Below are 23577 nucleotides of genomic sequence, written 5' to 3'. Positions count from 1 at the left end.
TAAGAGAGAGTCTTCTGCCAAGATTGAGAGAGGGTCGCTCACTAAAACTGGGAGAGTGTCTCTCACTCAGACTCAGGTAGAGTCTGTCGTCAAGACTGAGAGAGGGTCTCTTGCTGAGATTAGGAGAGGGCCTCTCATTGAGATTAGGAGAGAGGCTCTCACCGAGACTGAGAGGGAGGCTCTTGCCAAGATTAGGAAAGAGTCTGTTGCCTAGAATGAGATAGAGTATGTCGTTGAGACTGGGAGAGGGTTTGTTGCCGAGATTGAAATAGAGTTTGCATTGAGACTTAGAGAGAGTCTCTTGCTGAGACTAGGAGAGATTTTGTTGTTGAGACTAAGAGTGAGTCTCTCGTCGAGACTGGGAGAGAGTCTCTCGCCGAGACTGGGAGAGAGTATGTTGCTAAGACTGAGATAGAGTCTGTGACTAAGATAGAGTCTGTCATCAAGACTAAGGTAGGGTCTGGGTTAGGAGTTGAGACTGAGACATGATCAATGGCTTGTTTTTTAATCACAAGGATGAGTGTATTTAGCCCATTCAATTAGATCTGAGTTCCATCCAAGCAAAGTTAACTTTACCTTGGGTCAGGTTTGCCCCATTTTGACTTTGATCGATAAATCAACACAACTTTTGACCTATGAGACATGTAGCGACAGAAAGAAACCTACGTATTACAAGCCTCCCCTTCAAGTTTAGTCGAAAGAAGCATAGTCTGACTGACTAGATTGTGCTAAACTATCCATTACCTACCCCTTTTATCTTTTCTGAATGTTAGTCTGATGTGTTTATGTTTTATTAGGGCAGCTATCAGAAGGTTAGTTGCTGGGGAGAGAAAACTTTTTTATTTGTGAGATATGATACACGTGGTCATGTATCATGTTGATGATTGGTTCATTATACCGTTTCATTAATGGGGTTGCATGCAGTGTCCACTTCGGACCGTGTGAATACCTTACTGTATTAATTGTGAGGGCATACTATAGTTTTGTTGCTGACGCCATCTTGCATCCAACTTAGGGAGCGCATTGGTGCCTATTTGTCCTTTGCATTCGACAACTATATTTAAACCGCCTTAGGATTGATGCGGCGCTTCATAACTTATCACATCTGCACTTTAATGGCGAAGATTGAGTTGAGATCATGACCATTCAATCGAATAATCCAATGTTGAGGAAAAAAAAATCTTGCCATCTAATGGCTCGAGGAGTCTATGTTGCAACCCTACTGTGTCGCAGCCAAGATTTATTAGGTCAATCAAAAGAAGTATCACATTCATTCACTTCCTTTTGTCTTCTGCATCCTTTGTCTTCATCTTATTCTCTATATCCAGCCACATAGTAAGTTTGGTGCACCTTCTTCTGCTTTTCGAACCCTTTCTCCAGCTTTCTTCCTTTCTTTTTGAACCAGTGGGCCATGTTCGAACCGGACCCGGGCCAGATCTATAATCAGTTCAACGGGCTAGTTATCTGTTCACTCGGTTAAACAGATCGGAAACATTTAATTTTTTATTATTATTTTATTTTATTTGAATGTTGGAAATCAATGGTTTCTTTGGAACCACTGGTTTAATTTTTTTATCAATGACTCTGATTTAATATCCACTTTTTACCAAACTCTATAAAAGCCCTGGACTGATAATTAAATTTTTATCTTCCTCCTCTTACCTTCTTTCTTTCTCCTCTTTCTCAACTCGTAGGGCTCTTGGGCTAAAGCCCTGGTAAGCTAATGTTGAATAAATGTGAATGGAGAAGAGGAGGAAAAGAAGAAGCTCTATTGTACATGAGACTTTAGTCCCACATTGGGAGTTTCTTGGCATCTTTGTTGGTTTATATTGATTCACATACATCGAGGATGTGAACAAATACATGGGGAGAGGCTCTCTCTCACGCGTGGGTGCACAGGGGGGGGGTGCAAATCCAAGGCCCGGATTGTACTGAACCAAGTTGACTCATGCGCGAGCGCGTACTGCGCACACGAATGCTGGACCGATCGAGGCAAAATTTGCCCAAGCGCTGTCCTTTAGTCTTGAGCTCCTATATAAGGAGACTGCGACCACAGGCAAAAGGTTACGTAGATAACACAGCGAAGAAGGCAGAAGCTCTCCACCACATTCCCCTCCTCTATCGTGCAACTCTTACTCAATAGAGTGCCCGTGGTAGCATTCGGGTGTCACTCAATTCGCCGTGACCACCAGTGCTTGGTGGAGTTCACGGTCGATCATTGTATCCTGGGAAACAGACGACCCGAGTAAACCTCGAAGCACAGCCGGAGGTGGGTGAATCTGTTTCAAGGAAACTGCTACTCGCAGGCCTCGGTCAGCTTGCCCGGTTGGAATTTTCGCCCGACCTTACTGTCTAGTCTGTCCCACTGCAGACCTGGTTACTCTGCTCTGCAGACCTGCTGCTCTGGTCTGCCACTCTGCAGATCTGTTCTGCCACTCTGGTCTTCCGCTCTGCAGACCTGCCCTACCCTGCTCTTCTGCTTTGTAGACTTGACCTGTCGCTCTGGTCTGCCGCTCTGCAAACCTGCCCTGTCGCCCCTGTTTCTCAGCTCTGCTACGTTACGGAAACCAGCCCCTACTGGCAGCCTGAGATTATCTGCTCAGGTCATCTCTACTGTAAGTTGAATTTAATTCAGTACAATTTAAATTCAGCTAATACCTCGTAAAATCTTCGGCAACAGATTGTTTAGTTTCTAACAGCTAATACATGACTCCACCTTGTGTCTCACACCTTAGATTAATGTATGACAGCCTAACGTTTTCCCATAACACATCTTCACCAACTTAGGTGAAAGGTCGTTCATTTTTGTCTTCAAAAGTATGAATAAGGTAAACCGTCCGCGAACTATTTGGATCTCGATTCGAAAAAAATTCGTTCGAGTTAATTTGATTAAGCCAATGAGTCGAGCTCGAGCCTAATTTCGAGCTCAAAATTATTATTGAAATGAGTTCGAACTTAACAGTTTTTGGTTCGTAAACTCACGAACATATTTATTTAGAGGCTCATAAATGTGTTCGTTAAAAGATTCGCGAACGCGTTCGTTTATCTTATATATATATATATATATATATATATATATATATATATATATATATATAAATATAACATAAATAGATATAATAATATATTATTAATTATTATAGTTAATTATCTTAGATAAGCTCCAACTAAGTTCGTTTAATTTTTAAACGAAGTTGAACAACATTCATTTAATTTTTAAACGAACTTTTTTCGAACTAAGCTCGAGCCGAATTAGAGCTATTTAATTTTATTACAAGTCGAGTTCGAACTTAAGAACTAAAGTTCGAATCGAACTCGAACCGAACTCGAGCTTAAGGATAATGAACCAAATCCAAGCACGAGTCTTTCATTATTCGGCTTGACTCAAGTTAAATTACATCCTGAGGCACTGGTCATAATTCTTGAGCTATCTCTAAGAATATTCATCCCCATGCAATTATTATTTTCAGATAAAAATTACATGCGTCTCCCCTGATAGAGACTTGAAATATTGACTTCACAAGTGTCTTCTAAATCTCTGCATTTATGAAAAAGAAAATGATTGCAATAGGAGTCTTAAATGCGATTCGTTAAATGGTGTTCTTCAATTGTGGGCAACAATGAAGAAGAAGCGAAGCTTTAAAATTAAGATGAGTCTTTGAATTTTCTTCCTTGGTAACATAAGATTGGCAGAAGAGTTGCTTTGAAACGCTCAATAGGAGGGAGTTTCTTCAGGTGTTCGATCAGGTGCGAGATTAATTTGTTTGCTCTTGTTTCATTTGCTTCTATATATATTTGTTTAGAAGATATTTACTCAAGTTGATTTCGTCGTTAGAGGTTCCTCGCTTCGTTCAAAAGTCGGTTCTTAATTTTGACGTTTTTTCTTGTGGGTTTGGATTTTGGAAGAGAGCGGTGTGGGTTTCATTGCCGTGCCTAGCTAGCCATATTTTCTTTGTTATTTTATTCTATTGGATCATCCTTGTTTATCGATTTGAAGAGACATACTAGCAAATAGGAAAACTCAATGTTCCCAAGAAGAGACTGATGACTTGAAATAATATTAATCCAAATTATCTTAAAATAACTAAACACGAGTTCAAATAAGCCCAAGACTTAACTTGCAAAAGATGAAAATGCCCTTAAATACCTAAAAATAAAAAAAAACTAAAAATAGTAAAAGGATGTTTGGAGCCTTTGAAAAGGCCCTAAATTATATTTTTTGGATCCGAAAGTTGGCCGATTATGGTTTCCACCCAACAACAAATCTAAATATCTAAAAGAGTTTCGATTAAAATAAAAAAGAGCACCTCATAACTTATAATCTTCAAAAGTTTGCTATGTTATTCCCGTATCATTCTCCTAGGGTGGAGAAAATTTGCCCTAGAATTGCTGACCACATCATCATCAGCAGAATCATCATGAAAAGGAATCAAATGCTTCACATTAAAAACATTGATAGTGTGAATATAACTAGACAACTTCAAACAATACGTATTGGGGTTTATCTTCTCAATAATCTCGACTGAACCAATTAATATTATTGGTTGATAATTTGTTGTAATCCCTAGTGGCAAAATGATCCTTAGTTAGAACTACCCATACAAAATCCCCAACATCAAATTCTAAGTGCTGACACTTTTGGTTTGCAGTGTATTTGTACTTGAAATTAAAGATCGATAGCTATTGATGAATGACTTTATGGACTCCCTGCAACCTATTCACAAAGTTCGTAGCTTTACTGTAGACTATCACCTCGTTTGGCAATGATATCAAATCCAATGGACCTCAAGGTTGAACCGAGTAAACTACCTAGAATGGGCTAAAACTAGTACTGCGATTCACTACATAGTTGTGAGCAAATTCTACCTAACACAGCTTCTGATCCTAATTCTTCACATGGTCTCCCACTAAGCAGTGCAATAAAGTACCATCCGACCAATTCACAATTGCCGTCTAATCATCTATTTGAGAATAGTAAACACTACTAAAATTTAACTATGTATTAACCATTCTCCACAACCTGCGCCAAAAATGACAAAGAAAATGAGTATCCTAATTTGAAACAATGGACGCTAGAAGACCATGAATATGGTAGACATCTCGAAAGAACTTTAATTTATGCCACATTAATTGTTGGTTGCTACTCGGAAAACCTAATGGTTCCACTGTACAAAAATTTTGTACAAAGGTCTGAACCTTTTCCTAGCTACCATGTGTTCTTTTAAATTAAACCTGGATCGCCTGCGGAACTTAACACGTTTGATCCATAGTTTAATTTATTTGTTCCTTTTGGTTTTGACTTGGATCTCCTGCGGAACTTAACACGTTCGACCCAAATCACCTTAAGTTATTAATTCCATTAAATATTAATTTCCATATTTGGTTCCCAGTACTGACGTGGCGAGGCACATGACCTTCTTGAATATGGGAGCAACCACCACTGACTAGACAAAACCTTTTATGGAAAGCTAATATTTAATTTCCTAAAATAACTTTAGGTTAACCGAAAGGAACAATCAAATCACAAGGAAAAGAAATAAACATAAGAACACTACATCGAAAATAAATTCGAAATACTAGAATCGTAAGCCTCTTGTATTTGGTATTATTTCCAAAAATAACTAGTATGATGCGGAAGGAAAAAATTACTAGTTATACCTTCTAGAAAGACCTCTTGATCTTCTACTGTATTCCTCTTCTAACCTCGGACGTTGTGTGGGCAACGATCTTCCGAGATGAGAAACCACCAATGCACCTTCTTCTCCTCCTAGCTAGGTTCGGCCAAAACAAAAGAGCTTCACCAAGGATGAAGAAAAAACCACCAACCAAGCTCCAAGGGATGCAAGCTTTCTCTCCTCCTTCTTCTTCTTCTCCAAGTAGTATCCGGCCACCACAAGAGCTCCAAGCCAAGGAGAGTTTCGGCCACCACAAAGAGGAAGAGGGGAAGAGAGGATGGCCGGCCACACCAAGGAATAAGAGAGGGAGAAAAATAATACAGGTTCACCAAGGGAAGCCACCCCAACCCCCTCTTTTATATTCCTTAGCCTTGGTAAATTAGGAAATTTAATTACAATAAAATTTCCTTAATTTTCCTTGACATGAATTAATTAAGAAAAGTTAAACAAAATTTCTTAAAACTCCATGTCTTGGCCGGCCACATCAAAAGGGGCAAATTAGGTGAGTTTCAATCAACAAATTAAAACTTCCTAATTTGTTTCCGGAAATTTTAAAAATAAAATTTATCTTCAAAAATCCCTTCATGGTTGATAAAAAGAAATTTCTAAAATTTTAATTTTTTAACATGTGAATAATTTTCAAAGAGAAAATAAAATATCTTTCCAATCTACAAATAAGGAAAGAGATCTAATCTCTTTCTTTAATCTTTTGTAGACCCTTTTAAGAGAGATATTTTAATTTTAATTCTCTTTAATAAATTATATCTTCCACATAATAAAAATTAAAATTAAAATTCTTTTTAATTTCATTATGGTCGGCCCCCTCTAGCTTGGGTTCAAGCTAGGGCCGGCCACCCATAAACCAAGCTTAGGCCGGCCCTAGCTTGATTCCAAAGCTAGCTTGGCCGGCCCCCTTTAGGTGGGTATAGAAGGTGGGTATAGATGAGTATAGTACTCTATAAATAAGAGGCTACGATAGAGACCGAGAGGAGGAATTGGTTTTGGTCTCCCGATAAAATTAAGCATCCCGTGTTCGCCCCGAACACACAACTTAATTTTATCAATAATAATTCATTCCACTAGAGAACTATTATTGAACTACCGCACCAATCCCAAATTATATTTTTGGGCTCCTTCTTATTATGAGTGTGTTAGTCTCCCCGTGTTTAAGATGTCGAATGCCCACTAATTAAGTGAGTTACTGACAACTCATTTAATTAATATCTTAGTCCAAGAGTAGTACCACTCAACCTTATCGTCATGTCGGACTAAGTCCACCTGCATGGTTTAACATGACAATCCTTATGAGCTCCTCTTGAGGACATTCTCAACCTAGATTACTAGGACATAATTTCCAGCTATAATCAACAACACACACTATAAGTGATATCATTTCCCAACTTATCGGGCTTATTGATTTATCGAACTAAATCTCATCCATTGATAAATTAAAGAAATAAATATCAAATATATGTGCTTGTTATTATATTAGGATTAAGAGCACACACTTCCATAATAACTGAGGTCTTTGTTCTTTTATAAAGTCAGTATAAAAGAAACGACCTCAAATGGTCCTACTCAATACACTCTAAGTGTACTAGTGTAATTATATAGTCAAGATAAACTAATACCTAATTACACTACGACCTTCCAATGGTTTGTTCCTTTCCATTTTGGTCGTGAGCTACTGTTTATAATTTATAAGGAACCGATAACATGATCTTCTGTGTGTGACACCACACACCATGTTATCTACAATATAAATTAATTGAGCAACTACATTTATCATAAATGTAGACATTTGACCAATGTGATTCTTATTTCTAGATAAATATTTATACCAAATGCTAGGCTTTTAGTATACATCCTAACAATCTCCCACTTATACTAAAAGACTAAGCCGCCATATCTGCTAACATACATCTGATTCCCAACCCTTCAACATACCCATCAAAAGCACTCGCCTTAAGGACCTTAGTGAAAAGATCTATAGGTCATCATCTGATGCAATCTAGGCAGCAACAACTTCTCCTCGTTTATACGATTTCTCATATTGGGTGGTACTTGCGCTCTATTGTGTTTACTTGCCTTATAGACTTATAGTTTCTTCGAGTTTGCTACTGCACCAATATTATTACAATAAATTGTAATAATCTTTGGACAAACTAGAAATCATATCTAAGTCTATCTTGAGGTTATTGAGTCATTCAGCTTTTATGGCTACCTCAGAGGCTTGCCATATACTAAGCTTCTATGGTGGAGTCCAGAAAAACACCTATGCTTATCACTCTTCCATAGTTATGACTTTACCTCTTAAAGTAAACACAAAACCCCGAGGTTGACTTATTATTGTCCTTATCCGATTGGAAGTCAAAATCCATGCAACCCACAGGGACCAAAATAGCTGCCTTGTAAGCTAGCATATAATCTCTAGTGCCTCTAAGGTACTTCAATATATGCTTTACTGTAGACTAATGTCCTTGTCTAGGGTTACTTTGATATCTGCTAACCATGCCCACGGCAAAACAGATATCCTGTCTCGTACACAGCATTGCATACATTAGGCTTCCCAGAGCCGAAGCATAAGGAACTGCCTTCATGTCCTTTATCTCCTTTAATGTCTTCGGAGTCATCTCTTTAGATAAAGCTACTCCATGCCTAAAAGATAAGAACCCTTTCTTAGAGTTCTGCATGCTTAAAACGAGCAAGGATTTTATTTTTTTCGATATATGAAGCTTGGAATAAGTAAAATATTCTTTTCTTGTGATCCCTTATTACTTTGATCTCAAGAATATATACATTCTCCCAAGTCCTTTATATCGAATTGTTTGGACAAATATACCCTTACTTCTGACAACATTTTGATATTGTTTCCAACTATCAAAAATGTTATCTACGTATAGTACAAGAAATACCACCACGTTTCCATCACACCTTTTGTATACACAAGACTTATCTGGTTACTAAATAAATCCATCTGGATTACTTTGATAAACCGGATGTTCCAAGACCTTGAAGCTTTGCCTCAGTCCATAGACTGATTGAGCTTGCACACAAGATGCTCTTAGTCCTTTGCAATGAACCCTTCTGGTTGATTTTATATGGATGCTTTCTTCAAGACTTCCATTAAGAAATGCTGTCTTGACATCCACTTGCCAAATAGATAAAAGAATCCGGATAGACTTAAGCATGACTACCAGTGAAAAAATTTCCTTTTTCATCAAGCCTTGCTTTGAAAGTTTCTACCTTCCTGTCTATCCCTCTTTTCCTATTATAGACCTTTTTACACCCAAAGGCTTTTACACCATTTGGTGGTTCTACAAGCTTCCAGATTTTATTAGAATACATATATTCTAATTCTATTATTCATTACTCTTTGCCAAGATGCTGCATCTTTATCTTGAAGTGCTTCGTCATATTTCCGGGATCAGACTCATGTTCATTTGGGATCAAGTCCAAAAACTCTCCCAAAACATGAATTCTTTTGGTTGCCTAACAACCCTCCCACTACGACGAGGCACTTTCTGCAATTGTGTATCATTTGTGATACGTGTTGCAGTTTCCTTGTGATATTTTATCTTGTACAGTTGGTACTAGATTAGACATGTCCTTTATTATTTCCTTAAGAACAAATTTATTTATGGGCACGTGGTTTATTACATAGTCCTTTTCTAAAAATCGGTCATTGATGCTAACGATGACCTTCTGATTTTTAAGACTATAAACCTACTTTCATTTCTCTAGGATAACCCACAAACAAGTGAATTCCTGTCCAACTTATCATTGTCTCTCTTCAGCATATGTGCTGGACTACCCGAATCCGAATATGCTTCAAAATAGGCTTACGCTTATTCAGCAATTCTATATGAGTAGAGAGTTCTGACTTTGGAAGGTACTATATTCACTTACGTTTCCAGAGTATATCCTTAAAATGAATTTGGTAATAACTCATTATCAATCTACTTATTTCTATAAGAGTTATATACCTTCCTTTTTCTACACCATTTTGTTGGGGTGTACCAGGTGCAGTTAGTTGGGATTGAATCCCTACTTCTGATAAGTGACTCCTAAATTCTCCCAAGAGGTACTTGCCACTACGATCTCACTGTAGTATCTTGATACTTTTACTTTGACGTTTCTCCGCATCAGCCTTGTACTCTTTGAACTAATCAAAGCACTTAGACTTGCGGTACATCAAGTAAATGTATCCGTATCTCAAATAGTTGTCTATAAAATAGATGAAATATTTGAAAATACCTCTTGTCTGGATAGTCATAGGATCACACAAATCAGAATGAACCAATTCCTATATATCTTTGGCTCCATACCCCTTAGACTTAAAAGCTTCTTGGTTATTTTCCTTCCAAGTAAGACTCACAGGTTGGAAAGATTTCCACTACTAATGAACCCAAAAGTTCATCAGCTACCAATGAATCCTACTTAAGTTAATATAACCTAGCTTTAGATGTCAAAGATATAATTGGTTCATTTCCGAAGGTTGCTTTCTCTTAAAGTTAGAAGATGTGTTACTAATTTCCATTTATTGCATCGTGGGAGTTATTGGATTATAAATTGTCAACCAACATACCAGAATAGATAACTTCTCTATTTTTCTTGATAACAGCTTTGTTATCAAAATAGACACAATATCTATTCTATAATAGTTTAGAAACTGAAATCAGGTTCTTTCTAAACTTAGTACGTAAAGACAATTTCTAATAATCCCTATTCTATTCCTATCAGAGGATAAGAATCTCCCACTGCAATAGCTACCACTTTTTGCAGTAGTGCCCATGTAGACGGTGATTTACCTTTCATATAGTTTTCGAGTTTCCTGGAACCCTTGCAATGAATTGCGGACATGATTAATGGCATCTGTATCTACACTCCAGGTTCTGGTAAATAACACCACTAAACATGTTTCAACTAATGAATTAAATACACCTATATTGTTCTTTAGTTAAAAAGACAGACTACCTTAATGTCCAAGTCCTATTTCCAATCATTACAATCGGGACTACTAAGTCTTTTCTATAGTATAACAACTAGGGAATTGACAAACATTTTAAATCCTAAGAATCACAAAAATATTTGGTCAAGATCAATTCCTTAAAATCCCCATGAATTTTATATGCCACGATAGTGTGGACGTATACAAAATCAAAAAAAAAAAGATTTTATCCATTAATTTTATTATCTCGTCAACTTTACTTTATAATGAATAAAATTAATAGTTGATCTTTCTTTGATCAAATATTTGGTCAAAACTTTTGAATTTAAAATAACATTGATTCCTCAAACAATATTATTTAAATTCACCAACACCTCAAACACCGTGAATTTTGCATGTCACGATAGTGTGGACGTATACAAAATTAAACATTTGTAAGAGGAGGGGTTTACCCATTAATTATCCTGTCAATAAATCTTTATGACAAATAAAATTACCTCAAACACCGTGAATTTTGTATGCCACGATAGTGTGGACGTATACAAAATCAAACATTTGTAAGAGGGATTTTTAATTTTATTATCTTGTCAACTTATTTATTTGACAAATCAATAGTTGGTTTTCTTCGGTCACACAAATAATAGCAGTGACTCCGATGGGGAGGATACTATTAGACGTGCCTAAGTGTATACCATTACTTGACACTAAATCGGTTAATAAGATTGCGTCCCTTCCGATGGGGAAGATCACACGCTCTTAATTAACTTCCTATAGTCATCCAAAATGGAAGTTTAAGCTAGTGATCGGCAAACAAGCTCATCCGATATTGAGGAAGGCACTCAGAGCCAACGCGCAAGCTTGTTGCATCACTTATAAACCAGTAATGGAGACCGTGGAATTTATTTAAAAATAAATCCCTCTCCCACTTAGTTATTTAAAGTGAGGAATCTTGACTATGCTAGTCTACTTAGCATGCATACTAACAAGCACACATAACACAACATAAAAAGCAATAAATAGAAAAACTAATTTTCAACTATTATGACTTTTATCTATTGCTATCCTCCGTGCGTCGCCAACCCTAGCTGCTGCCATTTTTGGCCACCGCCACCGGGTCTAGTTGTCGCATCCATCTTGCTCCTTGTTCCGCTGCGCCTCTGATCCTCAAAAGGTTCCACGCCTTGCAAGATTCGATCCGCGACATAAATAGAATTTTACATTTTTCGATCCTATATTCCTCGAAGGAATGTACATGTAAACTAGATTGAACATAAAATAAAAATTTACATCCATCGATCCTATATGCCATAAAAGGAATGTACATGTAACTAGCTTAAAAAATAAAATCCTAATAAAACTAAATACAGCTCTTGCTGTATTTTATAATATAATCATGCACACACAATAAAGTGCCCTTGACATGTCCAAGGGTCCAATCACACACATAATAACTATAAGCCATAATATTTGGATCCTACATCCACAAAGTTAGCACATCCTACTATTAACCTGCCTAAATTATGTATGACATGTGCATAATTAAACTAATACCAAATACACAGAGGCAAAACCCTAGCTCTGATACCAATTGTTGGTTGCTACTCGGAAAACCTAATGGTTCCATTGTACAAAAATTTTGTACAAAGGTCTGAACTTTTTCCTAGCTACCATGTGTTCTTTTAAATTAAACCTGGATCGCCTGCGGAACTTAACACGTTTGATCCATAGTTTAATTTATTTGTTCCTTTTGGTTTTGACTTGGATCTCCTGCGGAACTTAACACGTTCAACCCAAATCACCTTAAGTTATTAATTCTATTAAATATTAATTTCCATAATTGGTTCCCAGTACTGACGTGGCGAGGCACATGACCTTTTTGAATATGGGAGCAACCACCACCGACTAGACAAAACCTTTTATGGAAAGCTAATATTTAATTTCCTAAAATAACTTTAGGTTAACCGAAAGGACAATCAAATCACAAGGAAAAGAAATAAACATAAGAACACTACATCGAAAATAAATTCGAAATACTAGAATCGTAAGCCTCTTGTATTTGGTATTATTTCCAAAAATAACTAGTATGATGCGGAAGGAAAAAATTACTAGTTATACCTTCTAGAAAGACCTCTTGATCTTCTACCATATTCCTCTTCTAACCTCGGACGTTGTGTGGGCAACGATCTTCCGAGATGAGAAACAACCAATGCATCTTCTTCTCCTCCTTGCTAGGTTCGGCCAAAACAAAAGAGCTTCACCAAGGATGAAGAAAAAACCACCAACCAAGCTCCAAGGGATGCAAGCTTTCTCTCCTCCTTCTTCTTCTTCTCCAAGTAGAATCCGGCCACCACAAGAGTTTCAAGCCAAGGAGAGTTTCGGCCACCATAAAGAGGAAGAGGGGAAGAGAGGATGGCCGGCGACACCAAGGAATAAGAGAGGGAGAAAAATAATACAGGTTCACCAAGGGAAGGTACCCCAACCCCTTCTTTTATATTCCTTAGCCTTGGTAAATTAGAAAATTTAATTACAATAAAATTTCCTTAATTTTCCTTGACATGAATTAATTAAGAAAAATTAAACAAAATTTCTTAAAACTCCATGTCTTGGCCGACCACATCAAAAGGGGCAAATTAGGTGAGTTTCAATCAACAAATTAAAACTTCCTAATTTGTTTCCGGAAATTTTAAAAATAAAATTTCTCTTCAAAAATCCCTTCATGGTTGATAAAAAGAAATTTCTATAATTTTAATTTTTTAACATGTGAATAATTTTCAAAGAGAAAATAAAATATCTTTCCAATCTACAAATAAGGAAAGAGATCTAATCTCTTTCTTTAATCTTTTGTAGACCCTTTTAAGAGAGATATTTTAATTTTAATTCTCTTTAATAAATTATATCTTCCACATAATAAAAATAAAAATTAAAATTCTTTTTAATTTCATTATGGCCGGCCCCCTCTAGCTTGGGTTCAAGCTAAGGTTGGCCACCCATAAACCAAGCTTAGGCCGACCCTAGCTTGATTCCAAAGCTAGCTTGGTCGACCCCCTTTAGGTGGGTATAGAAGGTGGGTATAGGTGGGTATAGTACTCTATAAATAAGAGGCTACGATAGGGACCGAGAGGAGAATTGGTTTTGGTCTCCCGATAAAATTAAGCATCCCGTGTTCGCCCCGAACACAAAACTTAATTTTATCAATAATAATTCATTCCACTAGAGAACTATTATTGAACTACCGCACCAATCCCAAATTACATTTTTGGGCTCCTTCTTATTATGAGTGTGTTAGTCTCCCCGTATTTAAGATGTCGAATGTCCACTAATTAAGTGAGTTACTGATAACTCATTTAATTAATATCTTAGTCCAAGAGTAGTATCACTCAACCTTATCGTCATGTCGGACTAAGTCCACCTGCAGGGTTTAACATGACAATCCTTATGAGCTCCTCTTGAGGACATTCTCAACCTAGATTACTAGAACACAATTTCCTTCTATAATCAACAACACACACTATAAGTGATATCATTTCCCAACTTATTGGGCTTATTGATTTATCGAACTAAATCTCACCCATTGATAAATTAAAGAAATAAATATCAAATATATGTGCTTGTTATTATATTAGGATTAAGAGCACACATACCTCCTTTATAAAGTCAGTATAAAAGAAACGACCTCAAATGGTCCTACTCAATACACTCTAAGTGTACTAGTGTAATTATATAGTTAAGATAAACTAATTCCTAATTACACTACGACCTTCCAATGGTTTGTTCCTTTCCATTTTGATCGTGAGCTACTGTTTATAATTTATAAGGAACCGATAACATGATTTTCTGTGTGTGACACCACACACCATGTTATCTACAATATAAATTAATTGAGCAACTACATTTATCATAATTGTAGACATTTGACCAATGTGATTCTTATTTCTAATTAAATATTTATACCAAAAGCTAGGCTTTTAGTATACATCCTAACATCGGTAGTCTTCTTGCAAGGAATAAAGTGAATCATTTTAGAAAATATATCAATGACAACAAAGATAGAATCACTTCCTTGCTAGGTACATGGAAAACCCAACATAAAATCCAGGCTGATATCAATCCAAGGTTGAGAAGGGACTGGCAAAGGCATGTACAATCTTGCATTCGTGGCCATCCCCTTGGCCTTGACAAATTTTGCATCATTACGCATACTTCTCGACTTCTCACCATAGTGTAGGCCAAAAGTAGGAAGTATGAACCAACTGTAATATTTGGTGTCTACCAACATACCCCTCACCATGCAACTCCTTGATTATTTGTAATGTAGACTCTCTTAAATACATAATTGATTACCTTTAAACAAAAATCCATCATACAAGAAAAATTCTATTTTCTTCCCAGCTTGTACACCTTGTAGTATCACAAAATAGTAAGGATCATTAGCAAGCAAGCCACGAAAATAGTCAAAACCTAGCACATCAACTTGCATAATAACCAATAAGTTGTTTTTGCAACTCAAAGCATATGCTACCCAATTAGCAAACCCTGCTTTATACCTAACCATATAGGTGAACTACTCTAAATAAGCAGCCCACCTTACATGCCGAGGTGACACTTTGTTTTGTTGCTAAAGGTGTCTTACTGAATCATGATTTGTGCCCTGTGAAATAAATAGTGACGCCAATGTCTCATTGCTTACATGACAACATAAACTCCACGTCATAAGACTGTAGTTAAGTTTAGCGCCCGATAGATTTTCTTAAAAAAAATGCTACAGGCCAATTGTTATGATTGAGTACAATGCCAATACTGACTTTAGAGGCATCTTTGTGTAACTTGAAAGGTTGAGAAAAATCTAGAAGTACTAAGATTGGCATCATTGTGAATCATTCTTTAATCAATCGAAAAGTTGAATTTGCCTCCTTAGTCAACTCAAACCGACCATGCTTCATACAATTTGTTATAGGAGTCATGATAGTGCTGAAAGAAGCAATGAAATGTCTATAAAATGAAGCCAAACCATGAAAACTCCTTGCTTTTGTTAAGGTCAGCAATGTAAACCATTCTTTCACTGCTTGTGCTTTAGATTCATCAACTTTCAAACCCGCTCTTGAAATCACATAACCCAAAAACAACACCATGGGGGCCATGGACACACACTTCTTCATTGCAATATAAAATTTCTCTTAGAGCAACACACTAAAAACCTCCCTCATATGTTGAAGATGTTTTCAGGGGTTACACTATATATTAGAATATCATCAAAGTGCACTACAACAAATTTACCGATAAACGACCATAATAATTGACTCATCACCTGCATGAAAATACTAGGAGCATTAGACAACCCAAAATATATCACTAGTCATTCATACAGTCCTTCCCTAGTCTTAAAAATTGTCTTTCATTCATCCCCATGTCTAATGTGAATATGATAGTACCTACTCTTCAAAATCAATTCAATAAACATGATAGATTCACTAATCTAGTCAAGCAAATCATTTAAACAAGGAATGGGAAAATGGTAGCTAATAGTGATTTTATTGATGGTCCTACTGTCCACACACATACGTCAAGTGTCATCCATATTTGGTATTAAAAGGGCAGGTACATCACAAGAACTCATGATCACCCTAATATGGCTCTTAACTAATAAATTTTCAACCTGTCATCTCAGCTCCTCATGCTAACACAAGCTCATCTTGTATTGTGCTCTATTTGGTAGTGTTGTTCCCGACTTCAAAATGATATGATGTTGAATATCATGCAAAGGAGGCCATTCACTTGGCAGAGGAAAAAGCTCACTAAATTCGACAATAAGTGGAGCCACAAATTCTGAAATTTATTGTATTTAGTCATTTCTTTTCCCATCAACATATATCCCTTTTCTACTTCTAGTAGCTCCTTGTCAATCGAGCTCGAGACAATAAAACCGCAACTTCACCTTAGGTTTGGGGTGTTCCACTGACTATCTACAAGGTAGGAGTACAATTTTAATTCCCTTGAACACAAAACTATAAGTATTGGCTTGTCCATCGTGATGCATTTTTTTTTTTTTTTTAAAAAAAAATAATGCTATATATTTGGAAAGCCCTCAATCCACTTTGACCGGTCAATTCACAATTATTATACTAGAAAATTGAAATTGATCACATATTTAGAAATCCCTCGATCAAAGCTATCCATTGGTATCATTTTTATGAGGAAATATCGTGACTTGGAAGGTTAAGTATTGAATTTTTAAAATAAAATATTTAATAATAAACAAATGAACTAAATCGTAGAATATAAAATGAGAGCGCTAAATTAAAATTGGATTGTGTTTGAATAAAATCCATTGGATAGACACAGAGATAAAGATTACGTTGGTTTTAAATCATGATTGATTTTGAATTAATTTGGTCAAGTTATGGTAGAATCAAATTTAAGGTTTAAATGAGATCAATCAGTTTAAAATAAATTAGGATATTTTTGGGGAAACCTTTTTTTTCTTCCTTTTCTCCCTATGCATGTTGCAACCCCTGCCATGTTGTATGCTACCGCTATGCGTTTATCCATTCCTCTATTTTATTTTTCCCTTCATCTTCTTTCTCATTTCCTTCTTCTCCTTCTCTTGTCTGACAACAATAAATTTGCATGTTTTTTTCCTCTCCTCTTTTCAAGTACAAGAGCTTTCTTTTCTTCTCCTTTCTCTTCTCCAGCAAGTAAGAAACACAATATCAACTGTTGCCCTCTTCTAGCAACAAGAGTAGCCCTCAGCTCTCACTTCTTCCTCTTCTTGTGTTTTTTATGATTTTGTTGGAACTGCAAGAATATCCTTGTTTTGTCTTATCTTTCTCTCTTTGTGTCATTGTCAAGCTCATCGAAACTAGTCAAGGTTGATAATGAAGAAGGTAAAACTCTCCTCTTTTGCTTCTTTCTCCTTATCTTCTCTTCTCTATTTGTTCTCAAAAGCAATGGTTTTCAATTTATTATTTTTTAGCAAGCAACCCTTTATAACCGACTCTTTTTTTCCTTTGTCCAACCACAACAACAACAAACAGAGTAAGTTGTTCCTTTTTTCTTTCATATTTCATTAATTCAAGGAGAGTTGTAAATTATAAACTTTATTTTATTAGGTTTTTAGTTAGGATGATTATTTATATTGGAATGGGGGTCTCATATGTAGGAATGTTAAATATTATGAGGAAGCAAGATCACAAATGATTATTTGACTTTGAGTCATAGATAACCTCTAGGGATCAACAAATCATTGTTTCAACTAGAACTAAGGGTTAAGGTCAAAATTTTAAATTTATGTTTGTTTTCAGCTCCTTAAATTTGAAATATAGGCTTTTGGATTGTGAAAATTGATTAACACTAATGTTTAAATTTTTTGAAAATCTCCCCTCTAGGTTGATTAGTGTTTGAATTTTTTGAAAATCACCCCTCTAGGCTGATTAGTGTTTGATTTTTTTTTTTGAAAATCACCCCTCTAGGTTGAAAATCCTGACTATGCCCCTATGTACACCTTTATCATAGTGCCACGGTCGACTTAACAATAAGTGACAATCATTCATCACTACTACATTACACCTAACAACATCCTTATAATTTAGACTAATAAAAAATGGAACAAGAGCCCTCTTAAATACTAATATTTAATCACCTTTCGTAATCCATGCTAATTCATAGGCTTTAGGATGATTCTCTATTAGGATATTCAGTCTCTACACAGCTTCAACAGACAATATTTTTACAACTGCATGCATTGATCATAAAGCGACAAACCTTGCCAAAGATAGTACAAGGTGACTGAAAAATGTTACTCTACAATCAGTCATTGTCCACTACTAACTTCAGCGTCAAACAAGAGCGTCAAACTACCAGTGTTGTCCCAACATCTCCTTCCAACAGTACTTCGTTGATGGCATCCTCGTCATTCACTGGGTCTCTCATGATCTCTGCTTCTTTCTCTTCACAATCTTCATTGTCAACAAATAGTGTTTTCTTTCCTATAACCTTTTTACACTCCGACAACCTGTGTCTGATGTCTCCATAATTAAAATACATTAGGCCGCCACTTCTGCCACTTCCTATGTTAAATTACTTGATACCTTTATTTCCTCCCACACTGCCATTACTACCAACAACCACTATGCTCAGGCCCTCGCTCACAACATTTGTCAAGAAAAATCCACTATTTCAACATGCATGTTTTTTTAAAAGCCAATGCCCTCTGGTGTGTAGTAGATACAAAAATAGGGCTAAACATATTCAAAATATCTTGGATCTGGTAATTCAAACCCTCGATTACCAGACCACTAACTGATCTTCAGTCTCATGTATTTTGTTCCTAGCAATGAGCTAAAAAAATTAGAGGTATATTCTTCCACTAACCGGATGCCTTGCTTTAGAATTTGCAACCTTTGATACATCAATCATTGAAAATTATTGTTGGGTGTTTCTATGCGCACTTTAAATTTGTTTTTATAAAACAAGCCGTGAAAGCATAATAATTTCTTAAATTATTATAATACATACATCACACATACATGATACACACATGCACAGACATAGCCGTAGAACTAAGTTTCATTAAGAAATTATACCTATTGGATAATGTGTAGAGGAAACAACATCAAATTACAAACTTAACCAAGTTTGCCTCTATTGATATCCATGCCGAGATATCTTTGAGATGACTTCACTAAGCCATAGGTTTTCATCTCTGATTTGGTACTAAACAAATGGAGAAGGCGATGAATCCAAGAGAGAATCCCACCTCGACTTTGTGCCCGACAGTGAGGGTAACCCGACGACATAAAGTAAGGGGACAGTAGCCTATTGGTGTCACGCCCCCAGAGGAGACCCTGTCCGAGAAAATTTTGGCAGCATCTCCCCTGTACGGTGGACAATCTGAAACTTTTCTACATCTCATATACCTCAACCACAGGCGGCTGGAATAATAACAAGAAATAAAAACAATCACCACGCAGTTTATATATATATATTCAGCCTCTGGCTGTCACAACCACGCAGTATATAATAGTAAACAACGATAGTACTCTGACTCGAAATCCACCCTACTCAACTACACTCGTAAAGCTCAAAACCGACGAACTCACCTCTTATGCCGTCCAGGCAGGCATGTAGTAGAATAAAAACCAAATCCAAATCCATCGATATAATAAAATCTATACCATGTCCATAAGTAAATAAATCCAGAACATAACAAGTGCAAACAGTCTAGAACAGAAAAGGAAACCAAATGAAAACTCAATCACATCCTCGAGGTCTGCAGGGACCAGCGAATCTCTCCTGACAGATCAACTGAAAATATCAACAATGGAGGCGGGTGAGTCCAACACTCGGCAGTACAATTGATATGCAAAGTAAAGAAACAACACCTAGCACTAATCATGCGTCTGATAAGAAAGATAAAATGCATCTGTAAGCAGAGAATCTGTACTAACGAGTCCCGAGTATAAGGTCAAACAGTCCGAGTGGTATAGGAATCCTGTATGCATGTCAAACATAGGTATCCAAATAATATGCAGCATATAAATGCAGCAACCACAAACACAAGCAATAAATGCATCATGCATATGATGCCAATGATGCGTCCTGGTCACCCCTGACGCCAGTCGATCATCTCACACACAATAGTGAGGCCGAGTGGGTAGGGCTGTGACAACCGTGCACTCTGTCGTCACTACTCCTGATGAGTGACCGAGTGGACGGGATGCTGTCGGAGTACACCTATCCTCCTACCCCAAATTATAAATGGGGGAGCGCAATGCTCTCATCTCCCGGTACTCAAAGACGGGGAGGAATCCCTGCCAGATAACACGTTGTGTCACACTACCCATTAGCGGACCAACGGCGCCTAACAGAGTCCCTGCTGCAACACACTCTGCCTGAATCGACCACTAACCCATGAGTGGTGGTGTGTGCAGATCCATGTAACTGGCGATGTGCTCAACAATAATGGAGCGGACTATCGCACAGCATGCAATCATGCAAATCATGCATGACAATAACCATATAAACATCCTGACCTAATCCATATATATAGAAAAGTGCACCCTAGGTCAACGAATCATATCGAATCAAAGGTACACAGAAGGTATAAAAACCTAGGTCCTGAACATGGTGAAGCATGGTGTATCACTACCCCCTATAAGCATGTATAAACAAATAAAGTATACATGGGATGCAAATCAAGCAATCAATCAATCATGTATCAGATATTGGGTAGTGACTAACCGAAACAAATAAAGGACATAATTAATGCAATATGTTAATTTCATTACTAAGCATATCAAAGACAAAAAGTCAAAAGTACCCGCCTCCAATAGAAATGTCCAAATCCGACATCGAGATACTCGTCTCGCGTCAAGGTCCTGTAATATTTATAGTTTCCAGGTTTAGCTAATTTCATATAGATAAAATAGCTAAATCAAATCCACGAGAAGCTAACATAAATCCAACAATTAACTAGGGTTAATTTACCTTAACCCTAATCATACCATCAGACCAATTCCACACCTAATCCATTTTCACATGATTACACCTCTACATAATCAATCACCTAATTCAAATGCATAAGAAATTATATATGTACCAATTCCTACCTAAATCAACTCATACATGATCAACAGCATATATTAAATTCCTATGCCTCACCTTAACCTCCACAACGGTTCCTTGCTGCTGGATGGAAGTAGCTGCCAAATCCAAGAAAACTTACAGTAAACACTTCTCTTCAAGATTCCCCTACACTGTCCGGATCAAAGGTAATGGCAAGAGTGGAGACCACGGATCAGATTTAGGGTTCAAACATAGTATTCCAACAACAACCTAACTCAAGAAAATAATTCACTGATCTTACCTCACCCACAGCAGGGATGTTGCTACCAGAGAAAGGTAGCCGCTGGAAAATGGCTGCCGAACCCAAGAACAACCAACAACAAACCCTAATTCCTAAATCCCCCGAACAGCACAACTTGGAGGCAACCTAAACTCAGAAGAGGAGAAGAAAAATCGGCGCTAGGGCTCGGATGCCGACGGCAGAGGGAGTAGGGCGTGTAGACGAGGGAGGCGATCGGTTAGTGCTCGGTATCTCCACAGCTAGGGCGACAAGGGGTCGGCGGTGGCTCTCGTCGCCGGCGGCAGAGGGGATTTAGGCACAGACGGCGTCGCTGTGGTGGCGTCGAGGAAGAAACCGCCGGGCCGGCGATTAGGGCAAGGGAGGAGGAAGGTGTCGGGCGTGAGAGGAGAAGGGAAGAAAAAGAAAAAAGAAAATAGAAAAAGAAAAGTAAATATAACATTTCCTCGCTTAAGGGTAACCTAAACAAACTTTTCCGGGCCCCTTTTTGTCCCCGTTAACTCGTCCATACGGTCTCCGAAAAATACCCAAAAATTCCTAAAAAATCCCTTATTAATATTCCCTTTTTCCGGTATTTTACATTCTCCCCACTAATAAAAATTTGGTCCCCAAATTTCGTTATCTACCATCAGCACATACTAACAACAGATATAGAGTTTTAATGCTGAACGGTAAATAAATCACATACCTCACGTGAAAAGATGGGGATATCGAGCTCGGATCGTATCCTCAAGCTCCCAAGTAGCCTCCTCGTCCGAATGATGCTGCCATCCGACTTTAACCAGCCGGATAGTCTTGTTTAACCGACGCTCTTGTGGGAGAATCCTGCATCAACCTCCTCATATGTAATGTCAGCTGAATCGAATCGAATATCTGCCAAGACGTATCTCCTCAACATCGATACGTGAAATACATCGTGAACGCCTGACAGGGACGGTGCTAGTCGGTAAGCTCTCGCTCCGATCCTCTCCAAGATCTCGAAAGGACCAATGTACCTGAGCTTACCCCTGAGGCTAAATCTCTTCACCCCTTTCGTGGGTGAAACTCGTAGAAATACATGGTCGCTAACAGAGAACTCTAGTGGTCCGTCTCCGATCAAGATAACTCTTACGGCGATCCTGCGCCTCGACATCCTCCGTCTGATAGTACCAACTCTGCATCCTGCTGAACTCTATGAGGTCCCAAGGGCCTCTCCAACCTCATCCCAGAGGACGGGTGTCCGACAAGGTCTACCATACAACGCCTCAAACGGTGCCATCCGGATAGCCGAATGAAAGCTATTGTTGTAGGCAACTCAGCTAAGGTCCTCCGAAATCCATAACACATGATCTCAGCGGGTCCTCTAACGCCGAATGGTCCGCCATCCGCGTGGATGGAAAGTCGCATCAAGCGGAGATGTGTACCCAAGGCTCGCTGCAGACTACGAGACGTAAACCGTGGATCTCTATCCGAAATGATACTCAACGGAACACCATGTAGTCTGATGATCTCCCGGCAATATAGATCTGGCAATCGATCCAGGGAATCAATCCTCCGGATCGCTAAGAAGTGCCCTGATTTGGTTAATCGATTAACGATTACCCAAATCGCGTCATGGCCTCGTCGTGTCCTCGGCAACCCTACCACAAAGTCCATGGTAATGTGATCCCACTTCCACTCAGGAATAGGAATCCGCTGAAGTAATCCTGCAGGTCTCTGGTGTTCAGCCTTCACCTGCTGACAGACAAGACATCTAGCTACGAAATCCGCGATGTCTTTCTTCATGCCGTTCCACCAATAGGAACGCCTCAAGTCTCGATACATACGGGTCCCGCCTGGATGGATCGCAAATCGAGAACGGTGTGCCTCCTGTAATAGCTCCTGTAAGACCGGATGAGACTGAGGTACGCATAATCTGCCTCGGAAGTATATGATACCCTCCTCGTCTCGTGTAAACTCAGTCTGCTGCCCGGAAGCTATCTGACTGCTAATGAACTGCAAATGCTGATCACCAGCCTGGGCCTCTCGGATCCTCGTCCTGATCGACGACGAAGAATACCCTGCTCTGTCGGTCCCTGCTCCTCCAGTCTAACTCAGAAAAATCCTGAATCAAA

General features: G+C 37.9%; 1 protein-coding gene across 4 annotated transcripts in view; it reads left to right on the top strand.

The window, feature by feature from the left end:
* LOC121980583 overlaps positions 1-23577 on the top strand; it is a 91261-nt gene that overhangs the window by 5145 nt on the left and 62539 nt on the right. The window contains exon 1 of one of the 4 annotated variants that reach the window (XM_042532686.1): positions 3619-3747. The exons of 2 other annotated variants lie outside the window; for them this stretch is intronic. The gene's annotated coding sequence lies outside the window, so the exon portion shown is untranslated. Of the gene's footprint in view, positions 1-3618; positions 3748-23577 lie in introns of those variants that run through there. One more of the 4 variants, XM_042532685.1, reaches the window with a different exon arrangement.

The sequence above is a fragment of the Zingiber officinale genome, chromosome 5A (genome assembly GCF_018446385.1).
Source record: "Zingiber officinale cultivar Zhangliang chromosome 5A, Zo_v1.1, whole genome shotgun sequence".
Lineage (NCBI taxonomy): Eukaryota > Viridiplantae > Streptophyta > Magnoliopsida > Zingiberales > Zingiberaceae > Zingiber > Zingiber officinale.
The sequence above is the reverse complement of the archived record's forward strand: the minus strand, read 5'-3'. Positions and strand labels throughout refer to the sequence as shown.